We start from the raw sequence: 9,962 nt of genomic DNA on the forward strand, positions 1-9,962 counted from the left end.
CATCGTTTATGTAGCGCAATAATGAGTCTCAAAGGCTTGATTTAAGGAGTTGCTCACTAATCTAGGACACAAGACCCAATTGCTCTCATCAGCTAATGAAACTTACTTCTACAAAGAAGGCCATCATGGTCAGCCTGTGTTTCTTATCACCTCTGTCGAGGAGCGGGATCACTAGGTCCAGCAGCATCCTTGTGGTCTCAGGGCAAGCATAGTGCACCACGGCTCTGTGACACAAAGCAGAAATACCTTTGTTAGTAAGGGAAGAAGCACATTCTGCAACAAGGGGGTGAGGGGTCAGCTTGGGGCCACATGGCAGCCCAGAAGTGAGGACTGTTTCATTCTGGAATTGCCCCCACTAGCAGGACTGATTGCATGGAAAACGCTTGTGTATTACCTGGCCAGCAGGCTCACCCCACGGAGGTGATCTTGGGGGCTTTGTAGGAGGATCCAGCCTTGCTCCTTCTCCATAACAGTCAGCTCGGAACGGCAGCCAACACAGAGAAGCAGCATCTTTATAGCCTCCACTGCAGAGCTAGATTCAAACAATACACCAGCGTGACTGAGTGCCAGGAGCCCCCTCATGGTAGGTCTGTCAGGGAGTGACGGATTCACTTGTTTGTGGAAAGACACACCAATGGTTTAAATAGAGCTTAGGAAGGCACGGGTTCGTCACTGGGGTTCCTAGGCACTATAGTAATACAATTTAATAATATGAAGAAAGAGAAAGAGTTCTGAGCAAATCCTACAGACAATTGCACATCAGCACTAGGGCATGTCAGTGTCACAGAACAGGAGAACTTCAGCCCTTTAGTGTCGGACCCACATTCCTTTGACACACTGGCAAATTGGCTCCCACTAATTTCTCCCCATAGCTGCTGGGATAGTCTTTTTACTTCCTCTGCAGTGCATTGGTCGGTATGTCATTTACCACTGAGAGACACCCTTGCAACCTAAGCCCTGCCTGCTAACTCCCTCAGAATTAGAGAGTTATGGAAAACCTGCAGGGGTCACATGAGAGCTGGAGAAGAGAACTATGACTTCTCTATGACTGTCCTTGTAATTAGACCGTTGACTTTCCAGTAGGCGCAGTACCTGGTGTGGAGGCTCTGCCGGCTGCTTTCCCTTCCAGAGACTTTATCCCCTGGTATGCTCTGTCCCAGGCTGAAATGGATTTCGACAAGAAGAGCCATTAGCAGCTGAGGATAGAGGCGGTTTGTGGCATCTCTGGACTTGCTCACCGAGATCATCTCATAGAGGGCGCATGTGGCCTGAAGAGGGAACAAGACAGACACAAGCTTACTTGGAAATCCTACTCCCTCCTGCGTCAGTTCTCAGGATTTCCTAGCAGAGAAAACACCAGCAGGAGAAGGCTGAACCCAGGGGTGCTGGAACACGTTGTGTAGTGGGGGTGCTGAGAGCCATTGAACCAAACTGTAAACCCTGTATATGATGGAAACTGCTTCAAGCCAGGGGGTGCTACAGCACTCCCATTCCACCAGTTCCAGCACCTATGCCTGAACCCTCTGAGCCTGAGGACTGACTGGGGAAAAAGGGCCACCAGGAGAATCTGGCTAAGGCCCCACATTTGGCTAACTTACAACCCAGCATAAAGGAGGAGACTGGGGGAGTCCTGCCTGCAGGAGAGGTGGAGGGACTGCCTGAAGTAAATGCCACCTCCAGGAGGAAGGCTAGGGGGTGGGAAATCCTGTCTTATGGAGGGAAACCAGAAGGACTGTTTGAAACACAGCCCAGCTGCTGCCAGGGAAGCTGGGAACAGCTTTGAGGAAGCTCCTCAGAAGTTGGGTGGGAAGAAGTCACAAGGAGCCACAAATCCAGGGCAGGAAAAGCAGAAGCTGCAGACCCATGGGAGTTGCTAACAAGCAGGAAAAAGGGAGGAACAGCTCAGGGAAGTGGTGAGGGATTGAAGGAACAGTCCTGAGCAGCCTATCATGGGGTCCGTGGGCTGGAACCCAGAGCAGAAGTCAGGTCTGGGTTCCCCAGCAAGAGGCAAAGTACCGACCTCAGGACTAAGAGACCAAGAATGATGAGGCTCAGATGGGGGCTGAGGGCCTGGCACAGAGGCCACTACATGTTGGGTTTTCCCATATTGGACTTTTCTGTTAACCCTGGAAGAGGTGACGTGGCCAGAGGGCCAGACCATGGAACCTGCGGAGTGTTACAGAACCAGGAGGCTGGACAAGGGGACACCAGTGTGGAATAAGCCCTGCAACATCATGTCCTGGCATGAGGAGGCGCGTTGGCGGTGAGTGTGCCTTGTGACAGAGACATAGGATAGATTTAACTGTATGGGGCTATGGATGTTCAAACAGTGACTTACGGCAGCAGACGTGTGAGAGGCTTGGTGCTCAGAGCTGTGGTGACTCTGCAGCTTCACAACCAGGTTCTCCATCACCTGTCCTCCGAGGGCCGGGTCAGCAGATAGGAACTGCCACAGCTCGGCTGAATTGCTAGAAATTCAGAAATACGGCAACGTGAGGGACTGGATGGCTTAGGAGAAAAGCTAATAAACCTCTTCACCAATGTAACCTCTTTGTAAGAGAAATCCTCCTGTGGAGCCAACGCTCTGCCCAGCAGTCCAGTCCCCAGAGTTTGTGCAATTCAATGTGGAGCATGAACAAGGACTCCATGGACGTCAGATTGAGAATCACTGACACAGGATATGGAGCATTTCAGCTCAAGGCTGCCAGTGTGAATCTGGCCTGAGTTGGTAACGACCTGTTACTGGCTGATGGCTAATACCGAGAGGCTGATGGCTAATGGCTAATACAGCTTCTCTGGCAGCAGATGTCCTATATGAAATGAACTAAGGGTCTCGGACCAGTGCCCAGTGCACGCTGTCCACATTACAGAGTCAACCACCATACTTGGCCCTTGTTGGTAGGTTCAGGGATTGAACGGGACATGGAGGCTGAATGAGCCTTTCTTGCCTAGTCGGCAGCCCCTCCAGCTATGAGCTCAGAGTGTTCTTAGGGGCAGTGTGGAGGAAGCTTCATCGTCACTTCCTGGGCTGCAGCTGAGGTCTTCATTGTCCAAAGGTGTCAATGGGGCACCTTTCACCAGCATTAAATTCCCTTTAAAAAAAAAGGGAGCGGGCATGCAGCAGCGTGGCTCAGCTCTCCGCAGCGCTCAGCCAACAACTGTGTGAGGGAGGGTTTCAGTGGAGTCCTCTGATATGCAGGGCTGGCTTTAGGATTTTTGCCGCCCCAAGCAAAAAAAATTTTGGCCGCCCCCACTTTTTTTTTCGTGCCCCCTCCCCCCGGCCCCGTCCCAACTCCACCTCTTCCAAACCCCTTGCCCAAATCTCCAGCCCCACCTCCTCCCCCGGGCGTGCCACATTTCCCCCCCCCCCCCCCCCCATTGCTTCCTGGGAGCTAGGGTCAGGGGGCGCAGGAAGTAACAGGGGGTAGAGGAACCGCTCCCCGCTCCAGCTCACCTCCGCTCCACCATCGCCGCCTCCCCCGAGCGCCTTGCTGCTCGGCTTTTCCTCCCTCCCAGACTTGCTGCGCGAAACAGTTGTTTCGCGCGCAGCAAGCCTGGGAGGGAGGGGGGAGAAGCGGAGCGGTGGCGGCGCGCTCAGGGAAGCAGGTGGAGGCGGAGCGGAGGTGAGCTGGGGCGGCGAGCTGACATGGCGGGGGCACTTTTTCCCCATGCCCCGGCATCAGCACCTATGATGGCCGGTTCCAGAATGCCGCCCCTACAAACGTGCCGCCCCAAACACCTGCTTGTTTTGCTGGTGCCTGGAGCCGGCCCTGCTGATATGGATTGTTTTTGGAACTCACCGCTTGGGATCATCCATCATAAAACCACGCTTTGCGTAATCACTGTTGCTCACCTTTTCCTGCCCAAACATAAATGTGCTTCAGACAGCAAACGTTCCACCTAGGCTCACTATCTGTACGTTCAGATGAAGGAGAACGGCGGAATGAGCTCTGCGCTTGCCAGCCGGAGTAGCAAAGGGATAGTGAACTCAAGAACACAGACTTAAATCCACCCCCTGCTCCAGGACCCATGAGCACTGACCGTAGGTGCGGGGGACTGTGCTTTTGAGAACCCCTCCCACAGGCAGATCTCTAACAAGTCCCAGGGGCCGGGAGAGGGGGACTGGGAATGAGAGCTCCTGCCTTGCACATGTGGAGACACATTCAGGGAATGGGGGAGAGGAATCTCTGACAGGTGGATTTCGCTCGCTGTGGTTTGTAGCTGAAAAGAGAAGAGCCATCAGGAGGAGAGGGCAGGTAATTTGCCCCAGGTAGAGTGAGGAGATTCAGTCCTCAACAGTCAGTGCTTTATACTTTGCCTTAGTAAGACCAAACAATGTGCTCAGTGGTGAGATTCTCATATAGGGCCTCAAAGGATCACGCGAAGCCTGAAGAGTGGAGGCATTTCGTACCTGTCTGTAGGGAAGGAGTAGTCCAGAAGGCATGAGATCACTGTGTCCAGATGCTCCGCCTCGCCAGCCAGCAGGGCCACTAACTTCTTCATCAGGGTCCTGGAGCTGGGCTGCTGGACTGAATCCAACCGGCTGCAAACCCCAGCCACAAGGTCTGCTGCCTGAGAGAGAGGGAACCAGATGAGACGGGACAAGACTCTCATCCCATCCTGCAGCTGGGGCAAGAGGGAACCTCAGCATCCCTGGAGAATCAGAGTTAGCCTCTAGGTTTTGCCTAAAAGTCACAATTTCCTATATTATTGGCAGGGCTCATTTCAGAGCCTTACAAGGTGCATTGTCGCAAAGACCACATATCAATGGCTCAAAGGAGATGAGTCCTATCTAGGCACAATACAGGGGTAACATAAGAATGGCCATACTGGGTCAGACCAATTGTCCATCTAGCCCAGTATCCTGTCTTCTGCTGGTGCCAGATGCTTCAGAAGAAATGAACAGAACAGGGCAATTTATCGAGTGATCCATCCCCTGTCACCCAGTCCCAGTTTCAATCAGAAGGCGTAGGGACACCCTGTGCAAGGTGTTGCACCCCTGACCACCTTGGCTAATAGCCATTGATGGACCTGTCCTCCAGGAACTTCTCTAATTCTTTTTTGAACCTGGTTATACTTTTGGCCTTCACGACATCCCCTGGCAATGAGTTACGAGTTGTGTTGTGGGAAGAAATATTTCCTTAGGTTTGTATTAACCCAGGTTTGTGTGTGTGTGTGTTTGTGTCTGTGTGTGTGTGTGTGAAAGGATAAATAAAACTTCCCTACTTACTTTCTCCACACAAATTCATTAATTTATAGGTGTCGGCATCCCATGAATTTATACAGAGGCAATATGATATTTTCTGTCTTATTATCTATCCCTTTCCTAATGCTTCCTAACATTCTGGTAGCCTTTTTGACTGCCATTGCACACTGAGTGGATGTTTTCAGAGAATTGTCCATGATGACTCCACCCTTGAGTGGTAACAGCTGATTTAGACCCCCTCCGTTTGTATGTATAGTTGGGATTATGTTTTCCAATATACAGGAATCAGACTAGAAGATCTGATGGTTCCTTCTGGCCTTAAACTCTCTGAACGTATGACTGTTCCCAGCACTGGGAATTTTAGTTTCCGTCCATCTCAGCAGCAGCGCCCCATACCTTCTCCACCTTAGTCCCACCGCTGTTCACCATGGCAGACAGCAATCCCTCTGCAGTTGGCTGGCAGTTATTGTTGCAGTGATTCGTCAGGCCATCCATAACAGTCAGAATGAAATCTGTCCTCTCTCTTGAGTTGAAATAGACTCCAAAGAGCTGAAGCATACAGGGAAAAGTGTAATTTACAAAAGGCCTCGTCCTGATTCCACGGGGGGCTGATAACTACTGGAGCCCAGAGAAAGCCCTGTCTGGGGGTTGCAGGTCCTCTCCAGCTTCTCAGGGGCTCTGTTTTACTCCTTTCTATTACAGGGCCCCAGTGGCTGATGAGGCTTCTGCTGCGAAACCATATCACTCACAGTGAGGCAAGAGGACTAGTTAAACCATTACAGTGGCCAACCTAGGAGTGCTGCCGTGCACGTCAGGATGTGCATTTAGTGGTGTCAGACACCTACTTCTCAGGCATCCGAGGTGCAAGGGTCACCATTAAAAGATCAGCAGTTGCGGGATCCATGTAGTAATATTAGTAATGATTGTTACAGTACTCGGTCTTTGACTGTGACTGTATGTGATACCCTCCTACAACACATCCCAGCATAAATACAGCACCCAAGTCCTGATTACGACACCATCACCATACTTCCTGGCTTGCAGCCTGACCCAAAGACCATTGAAATCAATGGAAAGACTTCCATTGGCTTCAATAGGTTTTGGATCAAGCCTATATAGTATAGACCTCATTGTGACAGCTTCTAACAACCCAAAGTACGAGAGCAGTAGGCGTTCAACCTTCCCCATATGGACACTCCCTTTCCTATACTAGGACCCTCCCAGAATCCCCTTCCAAACTAGCCAAGACCCTGTCCCATTTGGCAATAAGGAAAGGGCAGGGTGCCTGTGCCCCCCAGGTTGGGAACCCATCTGCTAGAGCAGTGGTTCTCAATCAGGGATACACATACCCCTGGGGGTACACACAGGGGTGGCAGGTTTGTATAATTTTTGGCATTGCCCAGAATGGGTCCAAGTCCCACCTCCCCCTACACCCGCCTAAGGCTCTGGGAGGGAGTCTGGGTGCGGGAGGGGGTTTGGGGTGCAGGTTCTGGGAGAAAGTTTGGGTGCAGGCTCTGGGAGGGAGTCTGGGTGCGGGAGGGGGTTTGGGGTGCAGGCTCTGGGAGGAAGTTTGAGTGCAGGCTCTGGGAGGGAGTCTGGGTGCAGGAGGGGGTTTGGGGTGCAGACTCTGGGAGGGAGTTTGGGTGCGGGCTCTGGGAGGGAGTCTGGGTGCTGGGTGCAGGCTCTGGGCTGGGAGAGAGGGTTTGGGTGTGGGAGGGGGCGTGCGGCTGGTCCAAGGATGAGCAGTTTGGGGTGCAGCAGGCAGGCTGACACTGGGCTGGGGCAGGGGGCCAGAGAGGAGGACTCCCCGCAGCCCTCTCCCTGCTGACGGCAGCAAGCTCTGTGGGAGAGGAAGGGGGGGCCTCCTCTCCGACCCCCAACACGACACTCATCCAAGCCCCCCCAGGCTGCTGCTCAGGAGGTCCAGCCAGGATAAGCCTCCCCCTCCCCTCCCCCGAGTCGACTTGGAGTCTCCTGCCAGGGGGCGGGGGGGGGGGGCTGCCATGCGCTCCTCCCCTCCTCCCTCCGCAGGCGCAGCAGCCGCCTCAGCCTGCCCCCGGCGCCGCTTCCTTGTAGCCGGCTGCGGCAGCGGCTGGCGAGGGAGCCCAGTGCGGAGCTGCAGGGGGCGCTTGGGGGAGGCGCGCGGGGGTGGCAGCCGGGCCGGGGGAGGTGCGTGGGGGCGGCAGGCGAGGGAGCACAGTGCGGAGCTGCAGGGGGCGCTTGGGGGAGGCGCGCGGGGGTGGCAGCCGGGGCCGGGGGAGGTGCGTGGGGGCGGCTGGCGAGGGAGCACAGTGCGGAGCTGCAGGGGGCGCTTGGGGGAGGCGCGCGGGGGTGGCAGCCGGGGCCGGGGGAGGTGCGTGGGGGCGGCTGGCGAGGGAGCACAGTGCGGAGCTGCAGGGGGCGCTTGGGGGAGGCGCGCGGGGGTGGCAGCCGGGGCCGGGGGAGGTGCGTGGGGGCGGCAGGCGAGGGAGCACAGTGCGGAGCTGCAGGGGGCGCTTGGGGGAGGCGCGCGGGGGTGGCAGCCGGGGCCGGGGGAGGTGCGTGGGGGCGGCAGGCGAGGGAGCACAGGGCGGAGCTGCAGGGGGCGCTTGGGGGAGGCGCGCGGGGGTGGCAGCCGGGGCCGGGGGAGGTGCGTGGGGGCGGCAGGCGAGGGAGCACAGGGCGGAGCTGCAGGGGGCGCTTGGGGGAGGCGCGCGGGGGTGGCAGCCGGGGCCGGGGGAGGTGCGTGGGGGCGGCAGGCGAGGGAGCACAGTGCGGAGCTGCAGGGGGCTCTTGGGGGAGGCGCGCGGGGGTGGCAGCCGGGGCCAGGGGAGGTGCGTGGGGGCGGCAGGCGAGGGAGTACAGTGCGGAGCTGCAGGGGGCACTTGGGGGAGGCGCGCGGGGGTGGCAGCCGGGGTCGGGGGAGGTGCGTGGGGGCGGCAGGCGAGGGAGCACAGTGCGGAGCTGCAGGGGGCTCTTGGGGGAGGCGTGCGGGGGTGGCAGCCAGGGCCGGGGGAGGTGCGTGGGGGCGGCAGGCGAGGGAGCACAGTGCGGAGCTGCAGGGGGCGCTTGGGGGAGGCGCGCGGGGGTGGCAGCCGGGGCCGGGGGAGGTGCGTGGGGGCGGCAGGCGAGGGAGCACAGTGCGGAGCTGCAGGGGGCTCTTGGGGGAGGCGCGCGGGGGTGGCAGCCGGGGCCGGGGGAGGTGCGTGGGGGCGGCAGGCGAGGGAGCACAGTGCGGAGCTGCAGGGGGCGCTTGGGGGAGGCGCGCGGGGGTGGCAGCCGGGGCCGGGGGAGGTGCGTGGGGGCGGCAGGCGGGACTGGGAGAGAGACCCGGCCCCGAACATTGGTGGCGCCGGGTCCCCTGGGCCCTGAATTTTCTCAAGCCCGGGCACCATGGGCCCATATAACTTGCCGCCCCTGAGGGCACAGGGGGTACATCAACTCATCTAGATATTTGCTTAGTTTTACAACAGGCTCCATAAAAAGCACTAGCAAAGTTAGTCCAAACTAACATTTCATACAGACAATGACTTGTTTATACTGCTCTATCTACTATATCAGTGTTTCTCAATCTGGGGGTGGCAACCCCCAGGGGGGTCATGGGATGGGTTTAGGGGGGTCACAAGTTTAGGGTCGCCATTGGGGGTGGCAAGCAGGGCCCCGCAAATCTAAGATACATGCAGAAGCTGAAGCCCAAGCCAAGCCCAATGCCTAGGTTTGCCAACTTTGTAATATTTAAAAACCGGACGCTGATGCAGGAGTGCTGGACCGCTTCTGCCCTGCCTCTTCCCCCCGAGACCCTGCCCCCCATTTGGTCCTCTTCTCCCCTTCCACTGTTGCTCACTGCTCTTCCCCTCTTCCCCGCCCAGGTCAGGAGCAATTTGCCTGCTGGGAGCTGCAGCCGCATGATGTGGGTAGGTGGCGGCCCCGGTTGAGTAGGGGCTGGTGCGGGTGATGACCTGGCACCTCCCCACCTCCCTCACCCGCAGTAACTGGACTTTGGGTGTCCGTCAGTAGATCTGACCGGACACTATCAGATCCCCTTTTCAACCAGATTTTCTGGTCGAAAACCGGGCACCCGGCCACCTTACAACCGCCCGGGGCTCAAGCTGAAGCCCGAACCCCGCCACCTGGGACTGAAATCAGTGTCTCCTGAAAGAGGTACAATAGTCTGGAAAGGTTGAGAACCACTTGCTAGAGAGTAGATCACTCTTTATGAGCATTTGTTGTCTTCACTGTTGTAGCCGTGTCGGTCCCAGGATATTAGAGACACAAGGTGGGTGAGGTTCTATCTTTTATTGAACCAACCTCTGGTAGTGAGAGAGACCAGCTTTTGAGCTACACAGAGCTCTTCTGTCTCTGTCTGAAGAAGAGCTCTGTATGGCTCCAAAGTTTGTCTCTTTCACCCACAGAAGTTGATCCAATAAAAAAATTGGACCTCACCCATCTTGTTTCTTTCTGAGCATGTCATTTCTAGCCATAAGGAAGGGCAGGAGCTGTAATTCTTGGGTAAGCCATACACAATCGAGATGGGCGATCCAGGGACAGGAAGTAGTTTGGAGCTGTGCGATACCGTATTGTACTGACCCCAATGTAGAATGGTCATTAGTGCCAGGACGTGATTACCTCTGCGATCTTGGAGGGGCTGTTGCAAACCACAGTGGGGCTCCAAGCAGCCAGAAATTCCTTGTTCCTCTGTTCAGTCCATTCCACATTCTTTCTGTCCAACTGTGCAACTGAAATACATGTTAATAACACTCTTAACTTTCCATTCTGC

At 56.2% G+C, this 9,962-nt stretch overlaps 1 long non-coding RNA gene across 1 annotated transcript; it reads right to left on the minus strand.

Moving 5' to 3' along the window:
- Positions 1-127: 127 nt before the first annotated feature.
- Positions 128-1,262, minus strand: LOC135980022 (uncharacterized). The gene is made up of 3 exons (XR_010597253.1): positions 1,093-1,262; positions 395-532; positions 128-224 (listed from the first exon to the last, which is right to left on the minus strand). It is a non-coding gene; the product is annotated as an uncharacterized LOC135980022 (long non-coding RNA).
- Positions 1,263-9,962: the final 8,700 nt, after the last annotated feature.

This window comes from Chrysemys picta, unplaced genomic scaffold (assembly GCF_011386835.1).
Source record: "Chrysemys picta bellii isolate R12L10 unplaced genomic scaffold, ASM1138683v2 scaf1616, whole genome shotgun sequence".
Classification (NCBI taxonomy): Eukaryota; Metazoa; Chordata; order Testudines; family Emydidae; genus Chrysemys; species Chrysemys picta.